At 37.2% G+C, this 11,648-nt stretch overlaps 1 pseudogene; it reads left to right on the top strand.

The window, feature by feature from the left end:
- The first annotated feature begins 6,909 nt into the window (after positions 1–6,909).
- Positions 6,910–10,449, top strand: LOC128526971 (serine protease 27-like; annotated as a pseudogene).
- Positions 10,450–11,648: the final 1,199 nt, after the last annotated feature.

Below are 11,648 nucleotides of genomic sequence, written 5' to 3'. Positions count from 1 at the left end.
GTCCTCATTTCCGCATTAGTTACATAATTTTTTTGTCTAAAACACATAGTGTGTAATTGTCTCCTGGAATTCTGGTTATAAGTTTCACATGGGAAAACACCAGCTAAGAAAGGATATGATGTTTAGAGTAAGATGCCTTGTATTATGTCTTTTCCTGTAAGCAAGTGGAACCTCACTACACTGGTTAAATGATAGTTCTGTGAGATGTGATGAGCTGAGACGGTACCTGCAGAGGAGAAGTTCATTTAGAGTCACCAGCCTCAGAAATCACCAATTAACAACCAGCAGCTCAGATTAGAGCCGTTATGAAGCTTTACAGAGCAGAAGTAGCAAACACTTCTTGTGGCAGACACAAAACACGCATTGTTTTGTAATACTGTATCAAAAAAATAATAATAATATTGAATGATTTATATTTCTCAGGACTGTACAGTCAGGGCCATAAATTTTGAAAGATATATTTTTGAAAAAAGAAAAAGGGCTTTAAATTGTAAATGAACAAGAAGTAGGCTAGGGGTTTAACAAAAGTGTGGCATTAGAAATTATTTAGACTCATATAGAATCATTTAGAAATTACAGCCATTTTCATACATACACTTCCATTTGGGGGACTCATAAATAGCGCACTAACACACATATTTGCAAAAATAAACATTACCCGTATTAAATGGATGAAAATCCTTTGCAGTCAGTGACATACCTGAGAATCTGGGCCCCATTGACATAACCAAATGCTAAGCTTTCTTCTTCAAAATGCTTTGCGGTTCGTTTACTGCAGCTGCTGCATGTTTGTGGGACTTTCTCCTTCTGTCTATAAGTGAAAAAAACATCCTTTACAGGGTTGGGAGCAGATGACTGACTTGGCCAATAAAGAATATCTCTTTTATTTGCATTCAGTAGCTTTGATTGAATGTTTGGGGTCAATATCCATCCGGTGGTATGAAGTGGTGTCCTATCAGTGTTTGTCTGAATCGGAGGTGAGAGTATAGCCTACACACCTGATACATGCCCATGTATGAAAATCGTTGTAATTCCTAAATGGTAATGCCACATGTCTAACCCCTTGAATTTAGGCTTAAAGTCTTGACTTTATCTTAAGTGTTTTAATTTCATTTAGTTAAGTTAAATTCAATAAATGTATGTGGAGGTACAGATGTCAAATGCAAAAAAAAAAAAAAAAAAATCTATAAGCGCTGCAGGTTGATTAGATAATTAGTTCTTAGCACAAAGAGCTAAAAAGTTATTACTTTTCTAACTTATTTAGACTTATAATGTGTCTTTTTAGAAATAAGGTCAGTAATCTTACTCCTTAAATTTGGTGACACTGAAAATAATATATCGTCCTCCCATTTAAAATTTGTTCCATGATCAGAGCTGAGGTAAGAGTGTGTAGTGAGCATGTGCTCTCTCACTTACTTACTCACCTTCTATACCGCTTTATCCTGTATTTAGGGTCGCGGGGGCCCGAAGCCAATCCCAGGAGGCTAAGGGCACGAGGCAAGGTACACCCTGGTTAAGGTGCCAATTCATCGCAGGGCACACACAATCACTCACACTCATTCACACACACGGCCAATTTTGGGAATGCCAATTAGCCTAACCTGCATGTCTTTGGACTATGGGAGGAAATCGGAGTACCCAGAGGAAAGCCACCAAGCATGGAGAGAACATGCAATTTCCATGCACACAGGGACGGGAATCGAGTCTGGCTGGAAATCGAACCCGGAGCCTGGAAGGGCAAGGCAACAGTGCTAACCACTACACCACCGACCAACTTTGACTTCCAATTACATATTCATTTAAAGCTGAATTAGTGATGATTTGTAGTAATTACTGTAGCAATCAGTCTTTTAAATAGCCTTTTTGTGTTACATCATATTAGATTTTACTTCTTCATTCAGTATATTTACTATACCTAATTTATAAATTAAAATAGAAAAATAAAGAAAATAGATAAAGAATCCAAGCATGTTTATAACTTGAGTCTTTCTTTTTTTGGAACTATTAATATGAGTATTTGCACTATATACTTATACTTTCATTATGGACCACTGCACAAATTACTTTAATAATAAGACACTTTAAGAAGTCACTTTATGCATATTTGCACACCTCACCCATTTTTACATTACTTATATGGACAAATTTCTATTTTCTTCTTTTATATTTCTATTCTTATTTGTACAGTATATTTTTATTTTATTTTACTTAGCAAAGTATATTTTACTAGTTAATTTCATTTTTCTGCAATATTTCTTTTACTGCAATATATTGTGGCGTTTTTACGCCGGAAAGGATGGTGGAGAGACGAGTGAGCTTATTTGCTGCCCAATGCAAATGGCTGGGAGTATTTTATTACGTAGCACAATCTCACAACACGAACACATGAGACGGCTCAAAAGACACACCTATCACACATACCCTGGCTGAAGCCACTAAACCAAACACCTTTCCCCAACACGGTGAACACATAACAGTCCCTCCCGCAAAGCATGATGGTTATTACCCGAAACCCCGCCCACGCCACAATATCTTTATTTTTACTTGTACAGTATATTTTACCAGTTAACTTTATTTTCTACCGTATTATCTTTTATTCATATTTGTTTATTTTGTTTAAGCTTTTATTTTAAGGTCAATGGTAGTCGAAAAAGCATTTCACTGCATATCATACTGTGTATGACTTTGTACGTGACAAATAAACTTTGAATTTGAATTTAATGGGAACTATAGGGTGAAGAGAAAAAATAATTTGTACTAAGTACAGCATCACTTTAAAATATACTAGTTCGATTTGGATGAGTCTCAGGTGAACTTTGCACTGTATTTATGCACAGAACGAGTGTTGTGGAATCTGGCCCTTACTACAAGCACCCCACTAGTTTATTGTGACAAGTGAGAGAAGGCCATGAGCAAAGGATAAAGCAGCCTGAGCATCTACTCCTGTGAGATGTTATAACAGAGACTATTTGGGGGCATGTGCCTGCAGCCTATTCATGCATGAGGTCAGTGTTTTTACATAGGGCTAAGAAAGTACTGGCAACCCTAACTAAAAGACATAATATAATCTACTAAACTTAACACTTTTTATAGAAATCTGTGCCACTAACTGTAGCAGTACAGGCTTCTAAATGCAACAGACACTACTGTACAGTAAGTATTCAACTAAACATGACTAATCCAGAAGGCTAGCTGTATTATATAAAAAATACTGGGTTTTCTTATTGTACAAAAGAAAAACTAATGAACATTAGTCATCAAAGCATGAACAATATACAGTACAACAGACACAGAGCAGAGGTGAAAGTAAATATTAAAGGAGATCTTTTTTTGTCTACTATTAAGAGAAAAAAAACAATAAATGATACATGATAAAGGAAGTGTTTTTCATCTAAAATGAGATGCATGGTAAAAATGAGGAAAATCAAGTAATAGATTAATTCAATTCAGATCAATTAAATTTTAATTTGTATAGCCCTTAAACAATTATCATTGTCGCAAAGAAGCTCTACACAATCAAAAGAATCCAAATTACTGGAAAGTACTGTTGCTGCCCAACTCCAGTCTTATCTAGTTGATAATAATCTCTTCGACCATTTTCAGTCTGGTTTTCGCCCCCTCCATAGTACCGAAACTGCACTTGTAAAGGTAGTGAATGATCTACTTCTTTCTTGTGATTCTGGTTCCTTGTCCATACTGCTGCTACTTGATCTCAGCTCTGCCTTCGATACTGTATTCCATGATTTGCTCATTTCTCGTCTCTCTGGTCTGGGTATCTCTGGTACTGCTCTTTCTTGGTTTTCTTCCTATCTCTCTGATAGACAATTTTATATTTCTGTTAAGGATTTTCGATCGCCCACAGTCCCACTGAAGCGAGGTGTTCCCCAGGGATCTGTTCTTGGCCCACTATTATTCACAATTTACATAATCCCACTCGGTCTGATCCTTCAACGTCATGGTCTTAACTATCACTTTTATGCCGACGACATTCAACTTTACTCTATCTGTACACCTACTTCATCTGCCCAAATTGACAAAATCTCTGCTTGCGTGAAGGACATCAGAGATTGGCTTAACTTAAACTTTCTGAAACTTAACATGGACAAAACTGAAATAATTTTCATTGGAACCCCAGCACTCACCAGCAAGATCTCCACCAATTTCACCTGTGAGATTGCTGGCTCTCACATCAAAATATCTACTTCTGTCAAAAATTTAGGAGTAATCTTTGACTCCACACTCTCCTTACAGCCTCACATTAAATCTGTCTCTAAATCTGCATTCTTTCATTTACGTCGCATTCCCCAACTGCGTCCTTGCATCAGTAGAAAAGATGCCGAAACTCTCATCCATGCATTCGTCTCATCACGCATTGATTTCTGTAATGCTCTTTTAATTGGTCTACCTGCCAGCTCCATCTCCAAATTACAATATATTCAAAACTCTGTGGCTAGGATACTCACTCATACCAAACGCTCTGATTATATAACCCCAATCCTGTCTGATCTCCATTGGCTCCCACTTCTCCTTGTTTTCAAATGGCTTAGCCCCCACTTACCTTTTTAATCAGCTTGCCCCCTACATTCCGACCCGTTCATTACGCTCCTCCGATTCTGGTTTCTTTGCTGTCCTTCGATACCGCCTCTCTTCAGTGGGCGGCAGATCATTCAGTGTTATCGCTCCCAAACTCTGGAACTCTCTACCTCACTCTCTCCGTTCTGTTAACAACATCTCCATATTTAAATCTCTACTCAAAACTCATTTGTTTTCAGAATGTTACACTTGAATCCACCTGTCCTCTGCATGTTTTTTTTTTTTTCCTCTAATTGTAAAGTGTCCTTGAGCTCTGGAAAGGCGCTATATGAATAAAAATTATTATTATAAAATTATTATTATTATGTCACTCTTTAGTTCAAGTGTTACCAAATAATTATAAACTGCCTTTGATAATTATGCCACAGCAGAGGTAGGTAGTTACAGTTACATTTACGAGTTACATTTACTCCATTACATTTATTTAAGTAACTTGAAAAAAAAAAACGTCTATGAGTAGTTTTATTGCACCATACTTTTTACTTTTACTTGAATAGATTTGTGAAGAAGAAACGCGAAACACGAAACGCTACCTTTTAAACCTCCCTTATCACCAGTACTCCTCTGCATTCGGCTGGACTCGACTTGTTACTTTTCTAACATTTTGGTGAGGCCTCTTGTACACATGTTCTAATTTTTTTTTTTTTATCTGCTGAGCCATTTGAAGGGCAACTGAATATACAGTATATCTTACACTGAAAATAGTTTACATTGTTTACACACAGTATATACAGCATGTTACCTACAGTAGGTATTGCTGTGGCAAAAGATTTCTATTTTAACTTCATCAGTCCAAAGCACTTGCACAAATGCATCAGGTGTCTGCACTGTAGTTACTAGATAGTTCTGTTGCATACTTCTGATGATGGATTTTATGATGGGTATGCAGGTAAGGTTTTCTTTGGTCTGTGCACCACCACTCCTGAGTCTGCTAAATCTCCCTGCAGGTTTTTTGCAGTCAAATATGGTTTTGATTTGTCTTTCTGACCAGTATATGAGCAGTTCTCTATGAGAGTTTTCTTGTTCTTCCGGAGCTTACTGTATCTTGACCTCCACAGTTCCCCTAAACTCCCATCTCTTAATTACATTTCTCACTGTGAAATCTGCAAGCTGACAACGCTTAGCTATCTTCTTGTAGCCTTCTCCTGCATTATAGGCATCAATAACTTTCGTTGTCAGAATCTTACACAGCTGCTTAGAGGAACCCATGGTTGTTAAGTGTCCGCAAGTGTGTACACAAGGTTTGAAGAGTCAAAGTATGTGTAAAGCTTTGAAATTTACATTTACTGATGACAGCTGTTGCCATGCATCAGATCTAATGTGCTGATTAAGGTCCGAACCTTTGTAAAAAGAATCTGAGACTCTGGAACTCTTAGTGCACCCAAACTTTTCACAGTGCCATAATAATGTTTTTATTTTTTTATACGTGTTAAATTTATGGCATAAGAAGTAACTATGCATCAACGTTTCCTGAAAATATTTTCCATTTCCAAGAGAGACTGTGTTAACATCTTTTCGATTAAAAAAATCACCAAAATCTGTTATTTATCCAGGGGTGCCTAAACTTTATTATTTCATCATTTCCTTTGGCTGCTTACATAATTTCTAAAACAACAAATAAATCGGACTTACGATGAAACAGTTACTCAGTACTGAATACTTTTTACTCTTACTTGAGTACTATTCTGGATGACTACCTTTTATCTCTACTTGAGTACTATTATTTTGGAGTACAGCTACTCTTGCTTGAGTACAATTTATGGCTACTCTACCCATCTCTGTGCCACAGTAAATGATAAAATTGTTGATGTGAACAGAGCAATGTCTTGTAAACAACAGTAACACTGTTGATACTGTATGTTAATGTTAACTAAAAAAAAACCTATCTGTGTTTTTAGGTTTCTTTTTACTATCCCACAATCAGCACAAGTTGCACATGTTGCACTGTGTGACTTGTTTGCATTGGATAAACAAACATAAAAAAAAACTATTTCATGTTCAAAAATTACATGTGAAGTCTTGGTCAAGTCATGTCTGAAGTTTATTTCTTTTATACTAGAGTCTACAGGATTGTACTGACATTTACTCGGCTCAGGATAACTCAGCTTAGCTACACTGTTATTTTTGTAGTATTCCTCGTGTCTCCTCACCGAGCTGTACATTATGTGCTATTGTACTGTATATGCACATCTAGTATGTCCCGCCTGCTTAAGTTCACACATCTAACTTTCCAATGGAACCGGAGACCACAATGACTGGAGAGAATATAAAAGAGTGCAGGATAAAAAAAAACACACACACACAAAAGGTGAGGACATGCTGAAGCTGGGGTGTGTGGTCTTGGCACTGCTTTTAATTGTTAAAGGTAAGATATCTGTAATATCATTATTTATATTAATTTATCACTACTATTACAATGCCTAAGATGCCAACTGAAGCTAAATTTTTTACATTAAAACATTATTGAAATGTTTTATTAGTTTAACAAATGACATAAAAGTAAAATAAGAATTTGCTGATAAAGTTTAAAAAGAATACTTTCTCCTTATGTCATATCATGAGCATAAAGCATAGCTTCAGGGAGGGATTTGCCCACCTATTTAGCTACAGGACAGTCTAGACTAGTTACACATTTTCTCTGAAGCTGGTGTGTGTCTTTGCTGAAAGAGACTGACTTCCAATTATAAAAATAAATCTGAAGAGAGAAATCTGTAAGATCCTCAGCTTTAACCACTTTAGTAATAACCTTAAAAAGGAAAAGCAAGGACAAAATAATATTTTTGTATTTTTTGTTTTATTGTTTTATATACTGAACAAAAATATAAACGCAACACTTTTGTTTTTGCTCCCATTTTTTATAAGATGAACTTAAAGATCTGAAACATTTTCTACATACACAAAATAACCATATCTGTCTAATATTGTTCACAAATCTGTCAAAATCTGTGATAGTGAGCACTTCTCCTTTGCCGAGATAATCCATCCCACCTCACAGGTGTGCCATATCAAGATGCTGATTAGACAGCATGATTATTGCACAGGTGTGCCTTAGACTGGCCACCTGTAAAAGGCCACTTTGAAAGGTTCAGTTGAATCACACAGCACAATGCCACAGATGTCACAAGTTTTGAGGGAGCGTGCAATTGGCATGCTGACAGCAGGAATGTCCACCAGAGCTGTTGCTCGTGAATTGAATGTTCATTTCTCTACCATAAGCCGTCTCCAAAGGTGTTTCAGAGGATTTGGCAGTACATCCAACCAGCCTCACAACCGCAGAGGACGTGTAACCACACCAGCCCAGGTCCTCCACATTCAGCAGGTACACCTCCATGATCGTCTGAGACCAGCCACTCAGACAGCTGCTGAAACAATCGGAGTGCATAACCAAAGGATTTCTGCACAAACTGTCAGAAACAGTCTCAGGGAAGCTTATCTGCATGCTCGTCGTCCTCATTGGGGTCTCGACTTGACTCCAGTTCTTCATTGTAACGGATTTTGACAGATTTGTGAACAATATTTGAGAGATATGGTTATTTTGTTTATGTAGAAAACGTTTCAGATCTTTGAGTTCATTTCATTAAAAAATGGGAGCAAAAACAAAAGTGTGGCGTTTATATTTTTGTTCAGTATATATATACACTTTTGGGGGTATATACCCCAAACAGGCAAGGAGCCATATACTGTAACTTCACTTATCTTGATTTGCAACATAAAATTGGCAAAAAAAAAATAAAATAAAAAGCTCTTGAAATTTTGAATTTCCAAAACTTTTACTGAGAGGGCTATAAAGGGCTAAATTCCAATGAAGATTAAAAATGATCACAGTGTTAAAATTCTAATGATGTTCCAGATGAAAAAGGATTTCATGACAGCCAAGGTTGAAATTTAAAGTTCAGACAGAATGGGTTAGTTGTAGACTGTTGAACAGTGTGTCATGTGCCAATGGCAAGTGGGTTACCTACATCCTTTAATGTGTTAAGCATTAATTATATGCTGTTACATTTTAACTCTTTTCTCTCTCTCATCTCAGTTTCTCTTTGTCAGCTAAGCAGTAAGTACAGTACATCTCTTGGTCTTAGCGCTCTTCTGAAATACTGTATGTGCTCTTTATGAAACATGTTCATAAAAAATATACAATTAAGAGATTTTTCTGTTTTCTCAGTATGCAGTCGTGCACCTCCAAACAACCGTATTGTGGGTGGACAAAATGCCATCCCAGGGGCGTGGCCATGGCAAGTCAGTCTACATAGCGCTTTGTACAGTGGGCATTTCTGTGGAGGATCCCTCATTAACAAGGACTGGGTTATGACTGCTGCACACTGCTTTAGCAGGTAAACATCAAACAAATTTACATACGTTACCACAAGCCAGATGAATAGGTAACTGATCACTTTTAATTTTTGTCCAGCATTTCCAGCCTATCTGACATAGTGGTGTATTTGGGGAAGCAGAATCAGACGGGTGTGAATCCCAATCAAATCACCAGAAAGATCATTAGGATAATCATCCACCCCAAGTTCAACAGCATCACCTTGGATAATGATATTACCCTGCTCCGCCTAAGCTTCTCTGTGGCCTTCACGAACTACATAAATCCTGTGTGCCTGGCCGCTAAAAGAAGCAGTTTTGCTGCAGGTACCATGTGCTGGATCACAGGCTGGGGGGACATTTCCTCTGGAGGTAATTGGGATTCACATCCACTTAACAGCATGGGTTAGAATCAAGGGTGTATCTCTAGGGAGATCTTATTAATAATTTATCTAGCTAATATCAGGTGCAAATACAGAACATACATGCTGAGTATAAGCCTTGTTTGTCTACTGGTGTGTTGTTTATCAGAAATCTGGACAGAGACTTGCATTTATAGTGTGGCAATAAACATGCCAAATGTGACTAACAGGACAAAAAAATATATGAGAAAGAACCCTTGAGAGGAGCAACCATCCTCTTTTGGGTGACACCAGATTATATATCTGAGCACCGGAAAATCTTTAGGATTTAAGGTTTTAATTTAAGGTACAAGTCCACAGTAATAAAGTTAGATGATCTGCTGATGCAAGACTAAGACTTGGGCATGAAGTATTTGTTAGCGTAAGCATCCTTGACGTTATGTGTGTAGAAATATTCACATGACCAAAAAAATTAAGACACACAAGGGTTCTGACAGGAGTAGAATAAAACGGAGACACGGCAGAAGAATAATGTCAGGATCAGGCAGCCGCAGTACACATACAGCTCAAGACAGATAGAACAAATTAGAGTTTAAACTGCAAGATTCTAATAAGTCTAGTTAGAACAGAAAAATTTAAATAAAAAGACAGAAGCTAATTTAGGTGTTACTGTTAGGCATGCTGGGACATACTGTAACATATAGAAAAACTTAATGAACTTCCGTGTATGTGCGTAGTGGAGCTGCCTTCTCCTCGTGTACTGCAGGATGCACAGGTTCCTATCATTGGCAGAACTAAGTGTGATAACCTACTTGGACCTGGAGTCATTACCAACAACATGATTTGTGCTGGATTTCTAGAGGGAGGCAAAGACACATGCCAGGTACTGTACACACAGATTTTTCAGATCAGTCCTCATAAGATTCAAAGTGTTTGACTTGTATCAGAATTGTATGTATATATTTTTTTTACTTTCTCTAATTCCTGAAAGGGAGACTCTGGAGGTCCGATGGTGACCAAGGAAGGTGCGATCTGGGTTCAGGCAGGAATCACGAGCTGGGGAGTAGGATGTGCTGAAAGCAATTCACCTGGTGTGTACACACTGGTGTCTCAGTACCAGAGCTGGATATCCAGTGTAATTGGAACAAACCTCCCTGGCTTTGTCAAGTATCCATAGGCGGGTTAGTCCTAAGTAAGTTACATGTAACTTTTTTTAAATAAAAAAAAAAAGTATTGTTACCAGTACCTAACAATAATTTATTTGGCTAAGTCTGATTTACACTGTATTGACCACAAACCGGGCTATAATAATAATATGTAAGAAGCATGCAGAGGGGGAAAGTAACGAATTACATTTACTCATGTTACTGTAATTGAGTAGTTTTGTTGTGTACTTTTACTTTTTAAAGTAATTTTTTAAATCTAGAGTTTTACATTTACTTAGTATGTTTTGTTTTAGGTATTCTACTCCGATATAGTTTGAATCATATTCATTACTGAGTAAAAAAATATATATATAATAATGAAAATGAAAAATAATTTTAAAAAAATGCAACGGGGAAGGGGGAAAAAACACACCCCGGAAACCACTGCACTGGTTGATTGGTGGATGGGGGAAAAAACGCACTAAATTCACAACAACGAAATGCAATCAAGTTCTTATGAATGGCCACTACTATGTTGTATACCACATTATGTATGTATGTTGCCCTTTTAAGAGTTGCCACCCCTCACCCAGTGTGTGCGCTGCAGAAGTGTGTGCCTGAGAAGGAGAGAATGGAGTAGGACGTGCAGGTTTGCTGCGTACCCCCAAAACGCTATTCTTTTACCCTTTTCTTTACTTTTACTTTATGTTTTGTATTACAGTCAGTCCATGTGCTCGTTGTACGTATGCAGTCACAGGTGCAGATAGATACTTATCCTGTGTCCATCCACTTTAAAGATACAAGAAGTCCGTTCCGAATCCAGACCCTAGTTGTGGTCCAGGTTCCCCATGTGGGCAAGAATCTCAGAGTGACATCATCAGTTGGTGTTTTCCATGAAACAGTGATGGGCCGTCTGTATCTTGCCTGCTTGTATGCAATTGCTTTCTATCAAACATGTGGATGACAATTTTTACCGTCACAACTGTTTATGAAAAAAGAAATAAAAAAAACATGAGCAAAATAACACAATAAAATATACTACTGTATAATATCATCATCAGTCACTAATGAGCATACATAAAGACAACACAAACTATTGTCATGTCATACAACAATTTTTTTTTATATATCTGAATTTCGCGAACATTTGCTACATACAGCAGTATTTTAGCCAGCGGGAGCTAAAGTGTTTGTGCTTATAACAATATAGATAGAAGTTTTATAAGCTAACCAAAAAACT

Source organism: Clarias gariepinus, chromosome 6 (assembly GCF_024256425.1).
Source record: "Clarias gariepinus isolate MV-2021 ecotype Netherlands chromosome 6, CGAR_prim_01v2, whole genome shotgun sequence".
In the NCBI taxonomy this organism is placed as follows: domain Eukaryota; kingdom Metazoa; phylum Chordata; class Actinopteri; order Siluriformes; family Clariidae; genus Clarias; species Clarias gariepinus.
The sequence above is the reverse complement of the archived record's forward strand: the minus strand, read 5'-3'. Positions and strand labels throughout refer to the sequence as shown.